Source organism: Anser brachyrhynchus (genome assembly GCF_964034855.1).
Source record: "Anser brachyrhynchus genome assembly, chromosome: W".
Taxonomy (NCBI): domain Eukaryota; kingdom Metazoa; phylum Chordata; class Aves; order Anseriformes; family Anatidae; genus Anser; species Anser brachyrhynchus.
In genome coordinates, this window is record NC_137704.1 from 9,221,806 (window position 1) to 9,246,041 (window position 24,236).

Sequence of the window (24,236 nt, forward strand, 5' to 3'; positions counted from 1 at the left end):
GTTACAGATCCTGAAAGAACCCCGTTGTCCGTGCAGTCTTTACGCCACAAATCGCCCCCCAACAGGGACAAGAAAACGAACAGGGACGAGAAGAAAACAAACAGGGACATGAAGAACAGGAACAGGGACAGGCTAACAGAACAGGGATAAAAACAAAAAAGGAATGAATAGGGACAGGCAAACGGAACAGGAAAAAAAAAAAAAAGGAATGAATCGGTACAGGCTAACAGAACAGGGACGAACAAAAAGAGCTTATGGGAGGGTCACGCTGGCTTACGCAGGACCCCCAAACAAGGACTCCAGGAGTTGGAGGGGCAGCCAGAGCCCCCCGGCTGGGCAGCACTCAGTGCCTGCCTCTCCCAGGGATGGGGTTGCAAAGTTTGTTAAAGATAGTCTTAGTATGCCTGGCAGTTTTTCTCTGTGTTTTAGTTTGTGTTGATCCTGCCTTCTTAATTTGTGTTAATTGTGCTTTCTTATGTTAATAAAGAAGGAGGAGATGTGGGAGTGTGGCCATGGGGGTCGACAAGCCCCATGGTTGGTCATCACATCCGACTCTTAAAGATGAGTCCGTGAGGAAAGTAAAGCCTTGCGAGGGAACAAAGAAGGGTGATTCAGGAGACACCTTAAACAGGGACATGAAGAACAGGAACAGGGACAGGCTAACAGAGCAGGGAGAAACAAAAAAGAGCATATGGGAGGGTCCCACTGGCATATGCTGGACCCACAAACAAGGACTCCAGGAGTTGGAGGGGCAGCCAGAGCCCCCCGGCTGGGCAGTACTCAGTGCCTGCCTCTCCCACGGCTGGTTTTACAAAGGTTGTTAAAGATAGACTTAGTATGCCTGGCAGTTTTTCTCTGTGTTTTAGTTTGTGTTGATCCTGCCTTCTAAATTTGTGTTAATTGTGCTTTCTTATGTTAATAAAGAAGGGGAAGATGTGGGAGTGTGGCCATGGGGGTCGACAAGCCCCATGGTTGGTGATAACATCGGACTCTTAATGATGAGACCATCTGGAAAGTAAAGAGTTGAGAGGGAACAAAGACGGGTGATTCAGGAGACACCATAAACAGGGACATGAAGAACAGGAACAGGGATAGTCTAACAGAACAGGGACAAAAACAAAAAAGGAATGAATAGGGACAGGCTATCAGAACAGGGACAAACAAAAAACAGCGTATGGGAGGGTCTCGCTGGCATAGGCAGGACCCACAAACAAGGACTCCAGGAGTTGGAGGGGCAGCCAGAGCTCCCCGGCTGGGCAGCACTCAGTGCCTGCCTCTCCCAGGGATGGGGTTACAAAGTTTGTTAAAGATGGAATTAGTATGCCTGGCAGTTTTTCTCTGTGTTTTATTTTGTGTTAATAGTGCTTTCTTAATTTGTGTTACTCTTGCTTTCTTAATTTCTGTTAATCGCGCCTTCATAATTTGTGTTAAACCTGCTTTCTTAATTTGTGTTAATCGAGCTCTTTTATGTTAATAAAGAAGGGGGAGTTGTAGGAGTGTGGCCATGGGGGTCGACAAGTCCCATGGTTGGTGATAACATCTGACTCTTAAAGATGAGGCCATCAGGAAAGTAAAGAGTTGAGAGGGAACAAAGAAGGGTGATTCAGGAGACACCTTAAACAGGGACATGAAGAACAGGGACAGGCTAACAGAGCAGGGAGAAACAAAAAACAGCATATGGGAGGGTCCCACTGGCATATGCTAGACCCACAAACAAGGACTCCAGGAGTTGGAGGGGCAGCCAGAGCCCCCCGGCTGGGCAGCACTCAGTGCCTGCCTCTCCCAGGGACGGTTTTACAAAGATTGTTAAAGATAGACTTAGTATTCCTGGGAGTTTTTCTCTGTGTTTTAGTTTGTGTTGATCCTGCCTTCTTAATTTGTGTTACTCGCGCTTTCTTAAGTTAATGAAGAAGGGGAAGATGTGGGAGTGTGGCCATGGGGGTCGGCAAGCCCCATGGTTGGTGATAACATCCGACTCTTAAGGATGAGACCATCAGGAATTTAAAGAGCTGAGAGGGAACAAAGAAGGGTGATTCAGGTGACACCCTCTTGTGTGGGGTGGCTAGTTGTCCAGCCATTAATGCATGGAAGTGGCTGGGTGTTTGCTGTTGCCGGGCAAAGTTGTTGACCAATGACTAGTTAGTGGAAAGGTACTGCTGTGAGGCGGAAGTTATAGGAAGGGAGCCTTTCCTGAATAAGGGATAGAATGAAGTTGTGCCCTCACTCTGAGAGATGAAGTTATGCCCTCAGTATGAGAGAGTTCAAGTTATGTCATCAATAAAGAGGTAGCAGTTACAGATCCTGAAAGAAACCCGTTGTCCGTGCGGTCTTTACGCCACAAATCGCCCCCCAACAGGGACATGAAAACGAACAGGGACGAGAAGAAAACAAACAGGGAAATGAAGAACAGGAACAGAGACAGGCAAACAGAACAAGGACAAAAACAAAAAAGGAATGAATAGGGACAGGCAAACGGAACAGGAAAAAAAAAAAAAGGAATGAATAGGTACAGGCTAACAGAACAGGGACGAACAAAAAGAGCTTATGGGAGGGTCACGCTGGCTTACGCAGGACCCACAAACAAGGACTCCAGGAGTTGGAGGGGCAGCCAGAGCCCCCCGTCTGGGCAGCACTCAGTTCCTGCCTCTCCCAGGGATGGTTTTACAAAGGTTGTTAAAGATAGACTTAGTATGCCTGGCAGTTTTTCTCTGTGTTTTAGTTTGTGTTGATCCTGCCTTCTAAATTTGTGTTAATCGTGCTTTCTTATTTTAATAAAGAAGGGGGAGATGTGGGAGTGTGGCCATGGGGGTCGACAAGCCCCATGGTTGGTGATAACATCCGACTCTTAAAGATGAGGCCATCAGGAAAGGAAAGCCTTGAGAGGGAACAAAGAAGGGTGATTCAGGAGACACCTTAAGCAGGGACATGAAGAACAGGAACAGGGATAGTCTAACAGAACAGGGACGAAAACAAAAAGGGAATGAATAGGGACAGGCTATCAGAACAGGGACAAACAAAAAACAGCGTATGGGAGGGTCTCGCTGGCATAGGCAGGACCCACAAACAAGGACTCCAGGAGTTGGAGGGGCAGCCAGAGCACCCCGGCTGGGCAGCACTCAGTGCCTGCCTCTCCCACGGCTGGTTTTACAAAGGTTGTTAAAGATAGACTTAGTATGCCTGGCAGTTTTTCTCTGTGTTTTAGTTTGTGTTGATCCTGCCTTCTTAATTTGTGTTAATTGCGCTTTCATATGTTAATAAAGAAGGGGAAGATGTGGGAGTGTGGCCATGGGGGTCGACAAGCCCCATGGTTGGTGATAACATCCGACTGTTAAAGTAGAGACCATCAGGAAAGTAAAGAGTTGAGAGGGAACAAAGAAGGGTGATTCAGGAGACACCTTAAACAGGGACATGAAGAACAGGAACAGGGACAGGCTAACAGAGCAGGGAGAAACAAAAAACAGCATATGGGAGGGTCCCACTGGCATATGCTGGACCCACAAACAAGGACTCCAGGAGTTGGAGGGGCAGCCAGAGCCCCCCGGCTGGGCAGCACTCAGTGCCTGCCTCTCCCAGGGACGGTTTTACAAAGATTGTTAAAGATAGACTTAGTATGCCTGGCAGTTTTTCTCTGTGTTTTAGTTTGTGTTGATCCTGCCTTCTTAATTTGTGTTAATCGTGCTTTCTTATTTTAATAAAGAAGGGGGAGATGTGGGAGTGTGGCCATGGGGGTCGACAGGCCCCATGGTTGGTGATAACATCCGACTGTTAAAGTAGAGACCATCAGGAAAGTAAAGCCTTGAGAGGGAACAAAGAAGGGTGATTCAGGAGACACCTTAAGCAGGGACATGAAGAACAGGAACAGGGATAGTCTAAAAGAACAGGGACGAAAACAAAAAGGGAATGAATAGGGACAGGCTATCAGAACAGGGACAAACAAAAAACAGCGTATGGGAGGGTCTCGCTGGCATAGGCAGGACCCACAAACAAGGACTCCAGGAGTTGGAGGGGCAGCCAGAGCACCCCGGCTGGGCAGCACTCAGTGCCTGCCTCTCCCACGGCTGGTTTTACAAAGATTGTTAAAGATAGACTTAGTATGCCTGGCAGTTTTTCTCTGTGTTTTAGTTTGTGTTGATCCTGCCTTCTTAATTTGTGTTAATTGCGCTTTCATATGTTAATAAAGAAGGGGAAGATGTGGGAGTGTGGCCATGGGGGTCGACAAGCCCCTTGGTTTGTGATAACATCGGACTCTTAAAGTAGAGACCACCAGGAAAGTAAAGCCTTGACAGGGAACAAAGAAGGGTGATTCAGGAGACAGCTTAAGCAGGGACCTGAAGAACAGGAACAGGGATATTCTAACAGAACAGGGACAAAATAAAAAAGGAATGAATAGGGACATGCTATCAGAACAGGGGCAAACAAAAAACAGCGTATGGGAGGGTCTCGCTGGCATAGGCAGGACCCACAAACAAGGACTCCAGGAGTTGGAGGGGCAGCCAGAGCCCCCCAGCTGGGAAGCACTCAGTGCCTGCCTCTCCCAGGGATGGGGTTACAAAGTTTGTTAAAGATGGAATTAGTATGCCTGGCAGTTTTTCTCTGTATTTTATTTTGTGTTAATAGTGCTTTCTTAATTTGTGTTACTCTTGCTTTCTTAATTTCTGTTAATCGCGCCTTCATAATTTGTGTTAAACCTGCTTTCTTAATTTGTGTTAATCGAGCTCTTTTATGTTAATAAAGAAGGGGGAATTGTGGGAGCATGGCCATGGGGGTCGACAAGTCCCATGGTTGGTGATAACATCCGACTCTTAAAGATGAGGCCATCAGGAAAGTAAAGAGTTGAGAGGGAACAAAGAAGGGTGATTCAGGAGACACCTTAAAAAGGGACATGAAGAACAGGAACAGGGACAGGCTAACAGAGCAGGGAGAAACAAAAAACAGCATATGGGAGGGTCCCACTGGCATATGCTGGAGCCACAAACAAGGACTGCAGGAGTTGGAGGGGCAGCCAGAGCCCCCCGGCTGGGCAGCACTCAGTGCCTGCCTCTCCCAGGGACGGTTTTACAAAGTTTGTAAAAGATGGAATTAGAATGCCTGGCAGTTTTTCTCTGTGTTTTAGTTTGTGTTGATCCTGCCTTCTTAATTTGTGTTAATCGCGCTTTCTTAAGTTAATGAAGAAGGGGAAGATGTGGGAGTGTGGCCATGGGGGTCGGCAAGCCCCATGGTTGGTGATAACATCCGACTCTTAAGGATGAGACCATCAGGAATTTAAAGAGCTGAGAGGGAACAAAGAAGGGTGATTCAGGAGACACCTTAAGCAGGGACATGAAGAACAGGAACAGGGATAGTCTAACAGAACAGGGACAAAAACAAAAAAGGAATGAATAGGGACAGGCTATCAGAACAGCGACAAACAAAAAACAGCGTATGGGAGGATCTCGCTGGCATAGGCAGGACCCACAAACAAGGACTCCAGGAGTTGGAAGGGCAGCCAGAGCCCCCCGGCTGGGCAGTACTCAGTGCCTGCCTCTCCCAGGGATGGGGTTACAAAGTTTGTTAAAGATGGAATTAGTATGCCTGGCCGTTTTTCTCTGTATTTTAGTTTGTGTTAATAGTTCTTTCTTAATTTGTGTTACTCTTGCTTTCTTAATTTCTGTTAATCGCGCCTTCATAATTTGTGTTAAACCTGCTTTCTTAATTTGTGTTAATCGAGCTCTTTTATGTTAATAAAGAAGGGGGAGTTCTGGGAGCATGGCCATGGGGGTCGACAAGTCCCATGGTTGGTGATAACATCGGACTCTTAAGGATGAGACCATCAGGAAAGTAAAGCCTTGAGAGGGAACAAAGAAGGGTGATTCAGGAGACACCTTAAGCAGGGACATGAAGAACAGGAACAGGGGCAGGCTCACAGAGCAGGGAGAAACAAAAAACAGCATATGGGAGGGTCCCACTGGCGTATGCTGGACCCACAAACAAGGACTCCAGGAGTTGGAGGGGCAGCCAGAGCCCCCCGGCTGGGCAGCACTCAGTGCCTGCCTCTCCCAGGGATGGTTTTGCAAAGGTTGTTAAAGATAGACTTAGTATGCCTGGCAGTTTTTCTCTGTGTTTTAGTTTGTGTTGATCCTGCCTTCTTAATTTGTGATAATCGCGCTTTCTTATGTTAATAAAGAAGGAGGAGATGTGGGAATGTGGCCATGGGGGTCGACAAGCCCCATGGTTGGTGATAACATCGGACTCTTAAGGATGAGACCATCAGGAATTTAAAGAGTTGAGAGGGAACAAAGAAGGGTGATTCAGGTGACACCTTCTTGTCTGGGGTGGCTAGTTCTCCAGCCATTAAAGCATGGAAGTGGCTGGGTGTTTGCTGTTGCCGGGCAAAGTTGTTGACCAATGACTAGTTAGTGGAAAGGTACTGCTGTGAGGCGGAAATTATAGGAAGGGAGCCTTTCCAGAATAAGGGATAGAATGAAGTTGTGCCCTCACTCTTAGAGATGAAGTTATGCCTTCAGTAAGAGAGAGTTCAAGATATGTCGTCAATAAAGAGGTAGCAGTTACAGATCCTGAAAGAACCCCGTTGTCCGTGCGGTCTTTACGCCACAAATCGCCTTCCAACAGGGACATGAAAACGAACAGGGACGAGAAGAAAACAAACAGGGACATGAAGAACAGGAACAGGGACAGGCTAACAGAACAGGGACAAAAACAAAAAAGGAATGAATAGGGACAGGCAAACGGAACAGGGACAAAAACAGAAAAGGAATGAATAGGTACAGGCTAACAGAACAGGGACGAACAAAAAGAGCTTATGGGAGGGTCACGCTGGCTTACGCAGGACCCACAAACAAGGACTCCAGGAGTTGGAGGGGCAGCCAGAGCCCCCCGGCTGGGCAGCACTCAGTGCCTGCCACTCCCAGGGATGGGGTTGCAAAGTTTGTTAAAGATAGTCTTAGTATGCCTGGCAGCTTTTCTCTGTGTTTTAGTTTGTGTTGATCCTGCCTTCTTAATTTGTGTTAATCGCACTTTCTTATGTTAATAAAGAAGGGGAAGATGTGGGAGTGTGGCCATGGGGGTTGACAAGCCCCATGGTTGGTGATAACATCCGACTATTAAAGTAGAGACCATCAGGAAAGTAAAGCCTTGAGAGGGAACAAAGAAGGGTGATTCAGGAGACACCATAAACAGGGACATGAAGAACAGGAACAGGGATAGTCTAACAGAACAGGGACAAAAACAAAAAAGGAATGAATAGGGACAGGCTATCAGAACAGGGACAAACAAAAAACAGCGTATGGGAGGGTCACGCTGGCTTACGCAGGACCCCCAAACAAGGACTCCAGGAGTTGGAGGGGCAGCCAGAGCTCCCCGGCTGGGCAGCACTCAGTGCCTGCCTCTCCCAGGGATGGGGTTACAAAGTTTGTTAAAGATGGAATTAGTATGCCTGGCAGTTTTTCTCTGTATTTTAGTTTGTGTTAATAGTGCTTTCTTAATTTGTGTTACTCTTGCTTTCTTAATTTCTGTTAATCGCGCCTTCATAATTTGTGTTAAACCTGCTTTCTTAATTTGTGTTAATCGAGCTCTTTTATGTTAATAAAGAAGGGAGAGTTGTAGGAGTGTGGCCATGGGGGTCGACAAGTCCCATGGTTGGTGATAACATCGGACTCTTAAAGATGAGGCCATCAGGAAAGTAAAGAGTTGAGAGGGAACAAAGAAGGGTTATTCAGGAGACACCTTAAACAGGGACATGAAGAACAGGGACAGGCTAACAGAGCAGGGAGAAACAAAAAACAGCATATGGGAGGGTCCCACTGGCATATGCTAGACCCACAAACAAGGACTCCAGGAGTTGGAGGGGCAGCCAGAGCCCCCCGGCTGGGCAGCACACAGTGCCTGCCTCTCCCAGGGATGGGTTTACAAAGGTTGTTAAAGATAGACTTAGTATGCCTGGCAGTTTTTCTATGTGTTTTAGTTTGTGTTGATCCTGCCTTCTTAATTTGTGTTAATCGCGCTTTCTTATGTTAATAAAGAAGGGGAAGATGTGGGAGTGTGGCCATGGGGGTTGACAAGCCCCATGGTTGGTGATAACATCCGACTATTAAAGTAGAGACCATCAGGAAAGTAAAGCCTTGAGAGGGAACAAAGAAGGGTGATTCAGGAGACACCATAAACAGGGACATGAAGAACAGGAACAGGGATAGTCTAACAGAACAGGGACAAAAACAAAAAAGGAATGAATAGGGACAGGCTATCAGAACAGGGACAAACAAAAAACAGCGTATGGGAGGGTCACGCTGGCTTACGCAGGACCCCCAAACAAGGACTCCAGGAGTTGGAGGGGCAGCCAGAGCTCCCCGGCTGGGCAGCACTCAGTGCCTGCCTCTCCCAGGGATGGGGTTACAAAGTTTGTTAAAGATGGAATTAGTATGCCTGGCAGTTTTTCTCTGTATTTTAGTTTGTGTTAATAGTGCTTTCTTAATTTGTGTTACTCTTGCTTTCTTAATTTCTGTTAATCGCGCCTTCATAATTTGTGTTAAACCTGCTTTCTTAATTTGTGTTAATCGAGCTCTTTTATGTTAATAAAGAAGGGAGAGTTGTAGGAGTGTGGCCATGGGGGTCGACAAGTCCCATGGTTGGTGATAACATCGGACTCTTAAAGATGAGGCCATCAGGAAAGTAAAGAGTTGAGAGGGAACAAAGAAGGGTTATTCAGGAGACACCTTAAACAGGGACATGAAGAACAGGGACAGGCTAACAGAGCAGGGAGAAACAAAAAACAGCATATGGGAGGGTCCCACTGGCATATGCTAGACCCACAAACAAGGACTCCAGGAGTTGGAGGGGCAGCCAGAGCCCCCCGGCTGGGCAGCACACAGTGCCTGCCTCTCCCAGGGATGGGTTTACAAAGGTTGTTAAAGATAGACTTAGTATGCCTGGCAGTTTTTCTATGTGTTTTAGTTTGTGTTGATCCTGCCTTCTTAATTTGTGTTAATCGCGCTTTCTTATGTTAATAAAGAAGGGGAAGATGTGGGAGTGTGGCCATGGGGGTCGACAAGCCCCATGGTTGGTGATAACATCCGACTATTAAAGTAGAGACCATCAGGAAAGTAAACCCTTGAGAGGGAACAAAGAAGGGTGATTTAGGAGACACCTTAAGCAGGGACATGAAGAACAGGAACAGGGACAGGCTAACAGAACAGGGACAAAACAAAAAAGGAATGAATAGGGACAAGCTATCAGAACAGCGACAAACAAAAAACAGCGTATGGGAGGGTGTCGCTGGCATAGGCAGGACCCACAAACAAGGACTCCAGGAGTTGGAGGGGCAGCCAGAGCCCCCCAGCTGGGAAGCACTCAGTGCCTGCCTCTCCCAGGGATGGGGTTACAAAGTTTGTTAAAGATGGAATTAGTATGCCTGGCAGTTTTTCTCTGTATTTTAGTTTGTGTTAATAGTGCTTTCTTAATTTGTGTTACTCTTGCTTTCTTAATTTCTGTTAATCGCGCCTTCATAATTTGTGTTAAACCTGCTTTCTTAATTTGTGTTAATCGAGCTCTTTTACGTTAATAAAGAAGGGGGAGTTGTGGTAGCATGGCCATGGGGGTCGACAAGTCCCATGGTTGGTGATAACATCTGACTCTTAAAGATGAGGGCATCAGGAAAGTAAAGCCTTGAGAGGGAACAAAGAAGGGTGATTCAGGAGACACCTTAAACAGGGACATGAAGAACAGGAACAGGGGCAGGCAAACAGAGCAGGGAGAAACAAAAAACAGCATATGGGAGGGTCCCACTGGCATATGCTGGACCCACAAACAAGGACTCCAGGAGTTGGAGGGGCAGCCAGAGCCCCCCGTCTGGGCAGCACTCGGTGCCTGCCTCTCCCAGGGATGGTTTTACAAAGATTGTTAAAGATAGACTTAGTATGCCTGGCAGTTTTTCTCTGTGTTTTAGTTTGTGTTGATCCTGCCTTCTTAATTTGTGTTAATTGCGCTTTCTTATGTTAATAAAGAAGGGGAAGATGTGGGAGTGTGGCCATGGGGGTCGACAAGCCCCATGGTTGGTTATAACATCCGACTATTAAAGTAGAGACCATCAGGAAAGTAAACCCTTGAGAGGGAACAAAGAGGGGTTATTCAAAAGACACCTTAACCAGGGACATGAAGAACAGGAACAGGGATAGTCTAACAGAACAGGGAGGAAAACAAAAAAGGAATGAATAGGGACAGGCTATCAGAACAGGGACAAACAAAAAACAGCGTATGGGAGGGTCTCGCTGGAATAGGCAGGACCCACAAAGAAAGACTCCAGGAGTTAGAGGGGCAGCCAGAGCCCCCCTGCTGGGCAGCACTCAGTGCCTGCCTCTCCCAGGGATGGGGTTACAAAGTTTGTAAAAGATGGAATTAGTATGCCTGGCAGTTTTTCTCTGTGTTTTAGTTTGTATTGATCCTGCCTTCTTAATTTGTGTTAATCGCGCTTTCTTAAGTTAATAAAGAAGGGGGAGATGTGGGAGCATGGCCATGGGGGTCCACAAGTCCCATGGTTGGTGATAACATCCAACTCTTAAAGATGAGACCATCAGGAAAGTAAAGCCTTGAGAGGGAACAAAGAAGGGTGATTCAGGAGACACCTTAAGCAGGGACATGAAGAACAGGAACAGGGACAGGCTAACAGAACAGGGAGGAAAACAAAAAAGGAATTAATAGGGACAGGCTATCAGAACAGGGACAAACAAAAAACAGCGTATGGGAGGGTCTCGCTGGCATAGGCAGGACCCACAAACAAGGACTCCAGGAGTTGGAGGGGCAGCCAGAGCCCCCCAGCTGGGCAGCACTCAGTGCCTGCCTCTCCCAGGGACGGGGTTACAAAGTTTGTTAAAGATGGAATTAGTATGCCTGGCAGTTTTTCTCTGTGTTTTAGTTTGTGTTGATCCTGCCTTCTTAATTTGTGTTAATCGCGCTTTCTTATGTTAATAAAGAAGGGGAAGATGTGGGAGTGTGGCCATGGGGGTCGACAAGCCCCATGGTTGGTGGTAACATCAGACTCTTAATGATGAGACCATCAGGAAAGTAAAGAGTTGAGAGAGAACAAAGAAGGGTGATTCAGGAGACACCTTAAAAAGGGACATGAAGAACAGGAACAGGGACAGGCTAACAGAACAGGGACAAAAACAAAAAAGTAATGAATAGGGACAGGCTATCAGAACAGGGACAAACAAAAAACAGCGTATGGGAGGGTCTCGTTGGCATACGCAGGACCCACAAACAAGGACTCCAGGAGTTGGAGGGGCAGCCAGAGCCCCCTGGCTTGGCAGTACTCAGTGCCTGCCTCTCCCTGGGATGGTTTTACAAAGGTTGTTAAAGATAGACTTAGTATGCCTGGCAGTTTTTCTCTGTGTTTTAGTTTGTGTTGATCCTGCCTTCTTAATTTGTGTTAATTGCGCTTTCTTAAGTTAATAAAGAAGGGGGAGATGTGGGAGTGTGGCCATGGGGGTCGACAGGCCCCATGGTTGGTGATAACATCGGACTCTTAAGGATGAGACCATCAGGAATTTAAAGAGTTGAGAGGGAACAAAGAAGGGTGATTCAGGTGACACCTTGTTGTCTGGGGTGGCTAGTTCTCCAGCCATTAATGCATGGAAGTGGCTGGGTGTTTGCTGTTGCCGGGCAAAGTTGTTGACCAATGACTAGTTAGTGGAAAGGTACTGCTGTGAGGCGGAAATTATAGGAAGGGAGCCTTTCCTGAATAAGGGATAGAATGAAGTTGTGCCCTCACTCTGAGAGATGAAGTTATGCCCTCAGTAAGAGAGAGTTCAAGTTATGTCATCAATAAAGAGGTAGCAGTTACAGATCCTGAAAGAACCCCGTTGTCCGTGCGGTCTTTACGCCACAAATCGCCCCCCAAAAGGGACATGAAAACGAACAGGGACCAGAAGAAAACAAACAGGGACATGAAGAACAGGAACAGGGACAGGCTAACAGCACAGGGACAAAAACAAAAAAGGAATGAATAGGGACAGGCTAACAGAACAGGGACGAACAAAAAGAGCTTATGGGAGGGTCACGCTGGCTTACGCAGGACCCACAAACAAGGACTCCAGGAGTTGGAGGGGCAGCCAGAGCCCCCCGGCTGGGCAGCACTCAGTGCCTGCCACTCCCAGGGATGGGGTTGCAAAGTTTGTTAAAGATAGTCTTAGTATGCCTGGCGGCTTTTCTCTGTGTTTTAGTTTGTGTTGATCCTGCCTTCTTAATTTGTGTTAATCGAGCTCTTTTATGTTAATAAAGAAGGGGGAGATTTGGGAGCATGGCCATGGGGGTCGACAAGTCCCATGGTTGGTGATAACATGCAACTCTTAAAGATGAGGCCATCAGGAAAGTAAAGCCTTGAGAGGGAACAAAGAAGGGTGATTCAGGAGACACCTTAAACAGGGACATGAAGAACAGGAACAGGGATAGTCTAACAGAACAGGGAGGAAAACAAAAAAGGAATTAATAGGGACAGGCTATCAGAACAGGGACAAACAAAAAACAGCGTATGGGAGGATCTCGCTGGCATAGGCAGGACCCACAAACAAGGACTCCAGGAGTTGGAGGGGCAGCCAGAGCCCCCCAGCTGGGCAGCACTCAGTGCCTGCCTCTCCCAGGGATGGGGTTACAAAGTTTGTAAAAGATGGAATTAGTATGCCTGGCAGTTTTTCTCTGTGTTTTAGTTTGTGTTAATAGTGCTTTCTTAATTTGTGTTACTCTTGCTTTCTTAATTTCTGTTAATCGCGCCTTCTTAATTTGTGTTAAACCTGCTTTCTTAATTTGTGTTAATCGAGCTCTTTTATGTTAATAAAGAAGGGGGAGATGTGGGAGCATGGCCATGGGGGTCGACAAGTCCCATGGTTGGTGATAACATCCAACTCTTAAAGATGAGGCCATCAGGAAAGTAAAGAGTTGAGAGGGAACAAAGAAGGGTGACTCAGGAGACACCTTAAACAGGGACATGAAGAACAGGAACAGGGATAGTCTAACAGAACAGGGACAAAAACAAAAAAGTAATGAATAGGGACAGGCTATCAGAACAGGGACAAACAAAAAACAGCGTATGGGAGGGTCTCGCTGGCATAGGCAGGACCCACAAACAAGGACTCCAGGAGTTGGAGGGGCAGCCAGAGCCCCCCAGCTGGGCAGCACTCAGTGCCTGCCTCTCCCAGGGACGGGGTTACAAAGTTTGTTAAAGATGGAATTAGTATGCCTGGCAGTTTTTCTCTGTGTTTAAGTTTGTGTTGATCCTGCCTTCTTAATTTGTGTTAATCGCGCTTTCTTATGTTAATAAAGAAGGGGAAGATGTGGGAGTGTGGCCATGGGGGTCGACAAGCCCCATGGTTGGTGGTAACATCAGACTCTTAATGATGAGACCATCAGGAAAGTAAAGAGTTGAGAGAGAACAAAGAAGGGTGATTCAGGAGACACCTTAAAAAGGGACATGAAGAACAGGAACAGGGACAGGCTAACAGAACAGGGACAAAAACAAAAAAGTAATGAATAGGGACAGGCTATCAGAACAGGGACAAACAAAAAACAGCGTATGGGAGGGTCTCGTTGGCATACGCAGGACCCACAAACAAGGACTCCAGGAGTTGGAGGGGCAGCCAGAGCCCCCTGGCTTGGCAGTACTCAGTGCCTGCCTCTCCCAGGGATGGTTTTACAAAGGTTGTTAAAGATAGACTTAGTATGCCTGGCAGTTTTTCTCTGTGTTTTAGTTTGTGTTGATCCTGCCTTCTTAATTTGTGTTAATTGCGCTTTCTTAAGTTAATAAAGAAGGGGGAGATGTGGGAGTGTGGCCATGGGGGTCGACAGGCCCCATGGTTGGTGATAACATCGGACTCTTAAGGATGAGACCATCAGGAATTTAAAGAGTTGAGAGGGAACAAAGAAGGGTGATTCAGGTGACACCTTGTTGTCTGGGGTGGCTAGTTCTCCAGCCATTAATGCATGGAAGTGGCTGGGTGTTTGCTGTTGCCGGGCAAAGTTGTTGACCAATGACTAGTTAGTGGAAAGGTACTGCTGTGAGGCGGAAATTATAGGAAGGGAGCCTTTCCTGAATAAGGGATAGAATGAAGTTGTGCCCTCACTCTGAGAGATGAAGTTATGCCCTCAGTAAGAGAGAGTTCAAGTTATGTCATCAATAAAGAGGTAGCAGTTACAGATCCTGAAAGAACCCCGTTGTCCGTGCAGTCTTTACGCCACAAATCGCCCCCCAACAGGGACATGAAAACGAACAGGGACGAGAAGAAAACAAACAGGGACATGAAGAATAGGAGCAGGGACAGGCTAACAGCACAGGGACAAAAATAAAAAAGGAATGAATAGGGACAGGCAAACGGAACAGGGACAAAAACAGAAAAGGAATGATCAGGTACAGGCTAACAGAACAGGGACGAACAAAAAGAGCTTATGGGAGGGTCACGCTGGCTTACGCAGGACCCACAAACAAGGACTCCAGGAGTTGGAGGGGCAGCCAGAGCCCCCCGGCTGGGCAGCACTCAGTGCCTGCCTCTCCCAGGGATGGGGTTGCAAAGTTTGTTAAAGATAGACTTAGTATGCCTGGCAGTTTTTCTCTGTGTTTTAGTTTGTGTTGATCCTGCCTTCTTAATTTGTGTTAATTGCGCTTTCTTATTTTAATAAAGAAGGGGAAGATGTGGGAGTGTGGCCATGGGGGTCGACAAGCCCCATGGTTGGTGATAACATCAGACTCTTAATGATGAGACCATCAGGAAAGTAAAGAGTTGAGAGAGAACAAAGAAGGGTGATTCAGGAGACACCTTAAAAAGGGACATGAAGAACAGGAACAGGGACAGGCTAACAGAGCAGGGAGAAACACAAAACAGCATATGGGAGGGTCCCACTGGCATATGCTGGACCCAAAAACAAGGACTCCAGGAGTTGGAGGGGCAGCCAGAGCCCCTCGGCTGGGCAGCACTCAGTGCCTGCCTCTCCCAGAGATGGGGTTACAAAGTTTTTTAAAGATGGAATTAGTATGCCTGGCAGTTTTTCTCTGTATTTTAGTTTGTGTTAATAGTGCTTTCTTAATTTGTGTTACTCTTCCTTTCTTAATTTCTGTTAATCGCGCCTTCTTAATTTGTGTTAAACCTGCTTTCTTAATTTGTGTTAATCAAGCTCTTTTATGTTAATAAAGAAGGGGGAGATGTGGGAGCATGACCGTGGGGGTGGACAAGTCCCATGGTTGGTGATAACATCGGACTCTTAAAGATGAGGCCATCAGGAAAGTAAAGAGTTGAGAGGGAACAAAGAAGGGTGATTCAGGAGACACCTTAAACAGGGACATGAAGAACAGGAACAGGGACAGGCTAACAGAGCAGGGAGAAACAAAAAAGAGCATATGGGAGGGTCCCACTGGCATATGCTGGACCCACAAACAAGGACTCCAGGAGTTGGAGGGGCAGCCAAGACCGCCCGGCTGGGCAGCACTCAGTGCCTGCCTCTCCCAGGGATGGTTTTACAAAGATTGTTAAAGATAGACTTGGTATGCCTGGCAGTTTTTCTCTGTGTTTTAGTTTGTGTTGATCCTGCCTTCTTAATTTGTGTTAATCGCGTTTTCTTATGTTAATAAAGAAGGGGAAGATGTGGGAGTGTGGCTATGGGGGTCCACAAGCCCCATGGTTGGTGATAACATCCGACTCTTAAGGATGAGACCATCAGGAATTTAAAGAGCTGAGAGGGAACAAAGAAGGGTGATTCAGGAGACACCTTAAGCAGGGACATGAAGAACAGGAACAGGGATAGTCTAACAGAACAGGGACAAAAACAAAAAAGGAATGAATAGGGACAGGCTATCAGAACAGCGTCAAACCAAAACCGCGTAGGGGAGGGTCTCGCTGGCATAGGCAGGACCCCCAAACAAGGACTCCAGGAGTTGGAGGGGCAGCCAGAGCCCCCCAGCTGGGCAGCACTCAGTGCCTGCCTCTCCCAGGGATGGGGTTACAAAGTTTGTAAAAGATGGAATTAGTATGCCTGGCAGTTTTTCTCTGTGTTTTAGTTTGTGTTAATAGTTCTTTCTTAATTTGTGTTACTCTTGCTTTCTTAATGTCTGTTAATCGCGCCTTCTTAATTTGTGTTAAACCTGCTTTGTTAATTTGTGTTAATCGCGCTTTCTTAAGTTAATAAAGAAGGGGGAGATGTGGGAGTGTGGCCATGGGGGTCGACAAGCCCCATGGTTGGTGGTAACATCAGACTCTTAATGATGAGACCATCAGGAAAGTAAAGAGTTGAGAGAGAACAAAGAAGGGTGATTCAGGAGACACCTTAAAAAGGGACATGAAGAACAGGAACAGGGACAGGCTAACAGAGCAGGGAGAAACAAAAAACAGCATATGGGAGGGTCCCACTGGCATATGCTGGACCCAAAAACAAGGACTCCAGGAGTTGGAGGGGCAGCCAGAGCCCCCCGGCTGGGCAGCACTCAGTGCCTGCCTCTCCCAGAGATGGGGTTACAAAGTTTTTTAAAGATGGAATTAGTATGCCTGGCAGTTTTTCTCTGTATTTTAGTTTGTGTTAATAGTGCTTTCTTAATTTGTGTTACTCTTCCTTTCTTAATTTCTGTTAATCGCGCCTTCTTAATTTGTGTTAAACCTGCTTTCTTAATTTGTGTTAATCAAGCTCTTTTATGTTAATAAAGAAGGGGGAGATGTGGGAGCATGACCATGGGGGTGGACAAGTCCCATGGTTGGTGATAACATCGGACTCTTAAAGATGAGGCCATCAGGAAAGTAAAGAGTTGAGAGGGAACAAAGAAGGGTGATTCAGGAGACACCTTAAACAGGGACATGAAGAACAGGAACAGGGACAGGCTAACAGAGCAGGGAGAAACAAAAAAGAGCATATGGGAGGGTCCCACTGGCATATGCTGGACCCACAAAGAAGGACTCCAGGAGTTGGAGGGGCAGCCAGAGCCCCCCGGCTGGGCAGCACTCAGTGCCTGCCTCTCCCAGGGATGGTTTTACAAAGATTGTTAAAGATAGACTTAGTATGCCTGTCAGTTTTTCTCTGTGTTTTAGTTTGTGTTGATCCTGCCTTCTTAATTTGTGTTAATCGCGCTTTCTTAAGTTAATGAAGAAGGGGAAGATGTGGGAGTGTGGCCATGGGGGTCGACAAGCCCCATGGTTGGTGATAACATCAGACTCTTAAAGGTGAGACCATGAGGAAAGTAAAGCCTTGCGAGGGAACAAAGAAGGGTGATTCAGGAGACACCATAAACAGGGACATGAAGAACAGGAACAGGGATAGTCTAACAGAACAGGGACAAAAACAGAAAAGGAATGATCAGGTACAGGCTAACAGAACAGGGACGAACAAAAAGAGCTTATGGGAGGGTCACGCTGGCTTACGCAGGACCCACAAACAAGGACTCCAGGAGTTGGAGGGGCAGCCAGAGCCCCCCGGCTGGGCAGCACTCAGTGCCTGCCTCTCCCAGGGATGGGGTTGCAAAGTTTGTTAAAGATAGACTTAGTATGCCTGGCAGTTTTTCTCTGTATTTTAGTTTGTGTTGATCCTGCCTTCTTAATATGTGTTAATCGCGCTTTCTTATGTTAATAAAGAAGGGGGAGATGTGGGAGTGTGGCCATGGGGGTCGACAAGCCCCATGGTTGGTGATAACATCCGACTCTTAAGGATGAGACCATCAGGAATTTAAAGAGTTGAGAGGGAACAAAGAAGGGTGATTCAGGTGACACCTTCTTGTCTGGGGTGGCTTGTTCTCCAGCCATTAAAGCATGGAAGTTGCTGGGTGTTTGCTGTTGCCGGGCAACGTTGTTGACCAATGACTAGTTAGTGGAAAGGTACTGCTGTGAGGCGGAAGTTATAGGAAGGGAGCCTTTCCTGAATAAGGGATAGAATGAAGTTGTGCCCTCACTCTGAGAGATGAAGTTATGCCCTCAGTAAGAGAGAGTTCAAGTTATGCCATCAATAAAGAGGTAGCAGTTACAGATCCTGAAAGAACCCCGTTGTCCGTGCGGTCTTTACGCCACAAATCGCCCCCCAAAAGGGACATGAAAACGAACAGGGACCAGAAGAAAACAAACAGGGACATGAAGAACAGGAACAGGGACAGGCTAACAGCACAGGGACAAAAACAAAAAAGGAATGAATAGGGACAGGCTAACAGAACAGGGACGAACAAAAAGAGCTTATGGGAGGGTCACGCTGGCTTACGCAGGACCCACAAACAAGGACTCCAGGAGTTGGAGGGGCAGCCAGAGCCCCCCGGCTGGGCAGCACTCAGTGCCTGCCACTCCCAGGGATGGGGTTGCAAAGTTTGTTAAAGATAGTCTTAGTATGCCTGGCGGCTTTTCTCTGTGTTTAAGTTTGTGTTGATCCTGCCTTCTTAATTTGTGTTAATCGAGCTCTTTTATGTTAATAAAGAAGGGGGAGATTTGGGAGCATGGCCATGGGGGTCGACAAGTCCCATGGTTGGTGATAACATGCAACTCTTAAAGATGAGGCCATCAGGAAAGTAAAGCCTTGAGAGGGAACAAAGAAGGGTGATTCAGGAGACACCTTAAACAGGGACATGAAGAACAGGAACAGGGATAGTCTAACAGAACAGGGAGGAAAACAAAAAAGGAATTAATAGGGACAGGCTATCAGAACAGGGACAAACAAAAAACAGCGTATGGGAGGATCTCGCTGGCATAGGCAGGACCCACAAACAAGGACTCCAGGAGTTGGAGGGGCAGCCAGAGCCCCCCAGCTGGGCAGCACTCAGTGCCTGCCTCTCCCAGGGATGGGGTTACAAAGTTTGTAAAAGATGGAATTAGTATGCCTGGCAGTTTTTCTCTGTGTTTTAGTTTGTGTTAATAGTGCTTTCTTAATTTGTGTTACTCTTGCTTTCTTAATTTCTGTTAATCGCGCCTTCTTAATTTGTGTTAAACCTGCTTTCTTAATTTGTGTTAATCGAGCTCTTTTATGTTAATAAAGAAGGGGGAGATGTGGGAGCATGGCCATGGGGGTCGACAAGTCCCATTGTTGGTGATAACATCCAACTCTTAAAGATGAGGCCATCAGGAAAGTAAAGAGTTGAGAGGGAACAAAGAAGGGTGACTCAGGAGACACCTTAAACAGGGACATGAAGAACAGGAACGGGGATAGTCTAACAGAACAGGGACAAAAACAAAAAAGTAATGAATAGGGACAGGCTATCAGAACAGGGACAAACAAAAAACAGCGTATGGGAGGGTCTCGCTGGCATAGGCAGGACCCACAAACAAGGACTCCAGGAGTTGGAGGGGCAGCCAGAGCCCCCCAGCTGGGCAGCACTCAGTGCCTGCCTCTCCCAGGGACGGGGTTACAAAGTTTGTTAAAGATGGAATTAGTATGCCTGGCAGTTTTTCTCTGTGTTTTAGTTTGTGTTGATCCTGCCTTCTTAATTTGTGTTAATCGCGCTTTCTTATGTTAATAAAGAAGGGGAAGATGTGGGAGTGTGGCCATGGGGGTCGACAAGCCCCATGGTTGGTGGTAACATCAGACTCTTAATGATGAGACCATCAGGAAAGTAAAGAGTTGAGAGAGAACAAAGAAGGGTGATTCAGGAGACACCTTAAAAAGGGACATGAAGAACAGGAACAGGGACAGGCTAACAGAACAGGGACAAAAACAAAAAAGTAATGAATAGGGACAGGCTATCAGAACAGGGACAAACAAAAAACAGCGTATGGGAGGGTCTCGTTGGCATACGCAGGACCCACAAACAAGGACTCCAGGAGTTGGAGGGGCAGCCAGAGCCCCCCGGCTGGGCAGCACTCAGTGCCTGCCTCTCCCAGAGATGGGGTTACAAAGTTTGTTAAAGATGGAATTAGTATGCCTGGCAGTTTTTCTCTGTATTTTAGTTTGTGTTAATAGTGCTTTCTTAATTTGTGTTACTCTTCCTTTCTTAATTTCTGTTAATCGCGCCTTCTTAATTTGTGTTAAACCTGCTTTCTTAATTTGTGTTAATCAAGCTCTTTTATGTTAATAAAGAAGGGGGAGATGTGGGAGCATGACCATGGGGGTGGACAAGTCCCATGGTTGGTGATAACATCGGACTCTTAAAGATGAGGCCATCAGGAAAGTAAAGAGTTGAGAGGGAACAAAGAAGGGTGATTCAGGAGACACCTTAAACAGGGACATGAAGAACAGGAACAGGGACAGGCTAACAGAGCAGGGAGAAACAAAAAAGAGCATATGGGAGGGTCCCACTGGCATATGCTGGACCCACAAAGAAGGACTCCAGGAGTTGGAGGGGCAGCCAGAGCCCCCCGGCTGGGCAGCACTCAGTGCCTGCCTCTCCCAGGGATGGTTTTACAAAGATTGTTAAAGATAGACTTAGTATGCCTGTCAGTTTTTCTCTGTTTTTTAGTTTGTGTTGATCCTGCCTTCTTAATTTGTGTTAATCGCGCTTTCTTAAGTTAATGAAGAAGGGGAAGATGTGGGAGTGTGGCAATGGGGGTCGACAAGCCCCATGGTTGGTGATAACATCAGACTCTTAAAGGTGAGACCATGAGGAAAGTAAAGCCTTGCGAGGGAACAAAGAAGGGTGATTCAGGAGACACCTTAAACAGGGACATGAAGAACAGGAACAGGGATAGTCTAACAGAACAGGGACGAAAACAAAAAAAGGAATGAATAGGGACAGGCTATCAGAACAGGGACAAACAAAAAACAGCGTATGGGAGGGTCTCGTTGGCATACGCAGGACCCACAAACAAGGACTCCAGGAGTTGGAGGGGCAGCCAGAGCCCACTGGCTTGGCAGTACTCAGTGCCTGCCTCTCCCAGGGATGGTTTTACAAAGGTTGTTAAAGATAGACTTAGTATGCCTGGCAGTTTTTCTCTGTGTTTTAGTTTGTGTTGATCCTGCCTTCTTAATATGTGTTAATCGCGCTTTCTTATGTTAATAAATTAGGGGGAGATGTGGGAGTGTGGCCATGGGGGTCGACAAGCCCCATGGTTGGTGATAACATCCGACTCTTAAGGATGAGACCATCAGGAATTTAAAGAGTTGAGAGGGAACAAAGAAGGGTGATTCAGGTGACACCTTCTTGTCTGGGGTGGCTTGTTCTCCAGCCATTAAAGCATGGAAGTTGCTGGGTGTTTGCTGTTGCCGGGCATCGTTGTTGACCAATGACTAGTTAGTGGAAAGGTACTGCTGTGAGGCGGAAGTTATAGGAAGGGAGCCTTTCCTGAATAAGGGATAGAATGAAGTTGTGCCCTCACTCTGAGAGATGAAGTTATGCCCTCAGTAAGAGAGAGTTCAAGTTATGCCATCAATAAAGAGGTAGCAGTTACAGATCCTGAAAGAACCCCGTTGTCCGTGCGGTCTTTACGCCACAAATCGCCCCCCAAAAGGGACATGAAAACGAACAGGGACCAGAAGAAAACAAACAGGGACATGAAGAACAGGAACAGGGACAGGCTAACAGCACAGGGACAAAAACAAAAAAGGAATGAATAGGGACAGGCTAACAGAACAGGGACGAACAAAAAGAGCTTATGGGAGGGTCACGCTGGCTTACGCAGGACCCACAAACAAGGACTTCAGGAGTTGGAGGGGCAGCCAGAGCCCCCCGGCTGGGCAGCACTCAGTGCCTGCCACTCCCAGGGATGGGGTTGCAAAGTTTGTTAAAGATAGTCTTAGTATGCCTGGCGGCTTTTCTCTGTGTTTTAGTTTGTGTTGATCCTGCCTTCTTAATTTGTGTTAATCGAGCTCTTTTATGTTAATAAAGAAGGGGGAGATTTGGGAGCATGGCCATGGGGGTCGACAAGTCCCATGGTTGGTGATAACATGCAACTCTTAAAGATGAGGCCATCAGGAAAGTAAAGCCTTGAGAGGGAACAAAGAAGGGTGATTCAGGAGACACCTTAAACAGGGACATGAAGAACAGGAACAGGGATAGTCTAACAGAACAGGGAGGAAAACAAAAAAGGAATTAATAGGGACAGGCTATCAGAACAGGGACAAACAAAAAACAGCGTATGGGAGGATCTCGCTGGCATAGGCAGGACCCACAAACAAGGACTCCAGGAGTTGGAGGGGCAGCCAGAGCCCCCCGGCTGGGCAGCACTCAGTGCCTGCCTCTCCCAGGGATGGGGTTGCAAAGTTTGTTAAAGATAGACTTAGTATGCCTGGCAGTTTTTCTCTGTATTTTAGTTTGTGTTAATAGTTCTTTCTTAATTTGTGTTACTTTTCCTTTCTTATTTTCTGTTAATCGCGCCTTCTTAATTTGTGTTAAACCTGCTTTCTTAATTTGTGTTAATCAAGCTCTTTTATGTTAATAAAGAAGGGGGAGATGTGGGAGCATGGCCATGGGGGTCGACAAGTCCCATGGTTGGTGATAACATCCGACTCTTAAAGATGAGGCCATCAGGAAAGTAAAGAGTTGAGAGGGAACAAAGAAGGGTGATTCAGGAGACACCTTAAACAGGGACATGAAGAACAGGAACAGGGATAGTCTAACAGAACAGGGACGAAAACAAAAAAAGGAATGAATAGGGACAGGCTATCAGAACAGGGACAAACAAAAAACAGCGTATGGGAGGGTCTCGTTGGCATACGCAGGACCCACAAACAAGGACTCCAGGAGTTGGAGGGGCAGCCAGAGCCCACTGGCTTGGCAGTACTCAGTGCCTGCCTCTCCCAGGGATGGTTTTACAAAGGTTGTTAAAGATAGACTTAGTATGCCTGGCAGTTTTTCTCTGTGTTTTAGTTTGTGTTGATCCTGCCTTCTTAATATGTGTTAATCGCGCTTTCTTATGTTAATAAAGAAGGGGGAGATGTGGGAGTGTGGCCATGGGGGTCGACAAGCCCCATGGTTGGTGATAACATCCGACTCTTAAGGATGAGACCATCAGGAATTTAAAGAGTTGAGAGGGAACAAAGAAGGGTGATTCAGGTGACACCTTCTTGTCTGGGGTGGCTTGTTCTCCAGCCATTAAAGCATGGAAGTTGCTGGGTGTTTGCTGTTGCCGGGCATCGTTGTTGACCAATGACTAGTTAGTGGAAAGGTACTGCTGTGAGGCGGAAGTTATAGGAAGGGAGCCTTTCCTGAATAAGGGATAGAATGAAGTTGTGCCCTCACTCTGAGAGATGAAGTTATGCCCTCAGTAAGAGAGAGTTCAAGTTATGCCATCAATAAAGAGGTAGCAGTTACAGATCCTGAAAGAACCCCGTTGTCCGTGCGGTCTTTACGCCACAAATCGCCCCCCAAAAGGGACATGAAAACGAACAGGGACCAGAAGAAAACAAACAGGGACATGAAGAACAGGAACAGGGACAGGCTAACAGCACAGGGACAAAAACAAAAAAGGAATGAATAGGGACAGGCTAACAGAACAGGGACGAACAAAAAGAGCTTATGGGAGGGTCACGCTGGCTTACGCAGGACCCACAAACAAGGACTCCAGGAGTTGGAGGGGCAGCCAGAGCCCCCCGGCTGGGCAGCACTCAGTGCCTGCCACTCCCAGGGATGGGGTTGCAAAGTTTGTTAAAGATAGTCTTAGTATGCCTGGCGGCTTTTCTCTGTGTTTTAGTTTGTGTTGATCCTGCCTTCTTAATTTGTGTTAATCGAGCTCTTTTATGTTAATAAAGAAGGGGGAGATTTGGGAGCATGGCCATGGGGGTCGACAAGTCCCATGGTTGGTGATAACATGCAACTCTTAAAGATGAGGCCATCAGGAAAGTAAAGCCTTGAGAGGGAACAAAGAAGGGTGATTCAGGAGACACCTTAAACAGGGACATGAAGAACAGGAACAGGGATAGTCTAACAGAACAGGGAGGAAAACAAAAAAGGAATTAATAGGGACAGGCTATCAGAACAGGGACAAACAAAAAACAGCGTATGGGAGGATCTCGCTGGCATAGGCAGGACCCACAAACAAGGACTCCAGGAGTTGGAGGGGCAGCCAGAGCCCCCTGGCTTGGCAGTACTCAGTGCCTGCCTCTCCCAGGGATGGTTTTACAAAGGTTGTTAAAGATAGACTTAGTATGCCTGGCAGTTTTTCTCTGTGTTTTAGTTTGTGTTAATAGTGCTTTCTTAATTTGTGTTACTCTTGCTTTCTTAATTTCTGTTAATCGCGCCTTCTTAATTTGTGTTAAACCTGCTTTCTTAATTTGTGTTAATCGAGCTCTTTTATGTTAATAAAGAAGGGGGAGATGTGGGAGCATGGCCATGGGGGTCGACAAGTCCCATGGTTGGTGATAACATCCAACTCTTAAAG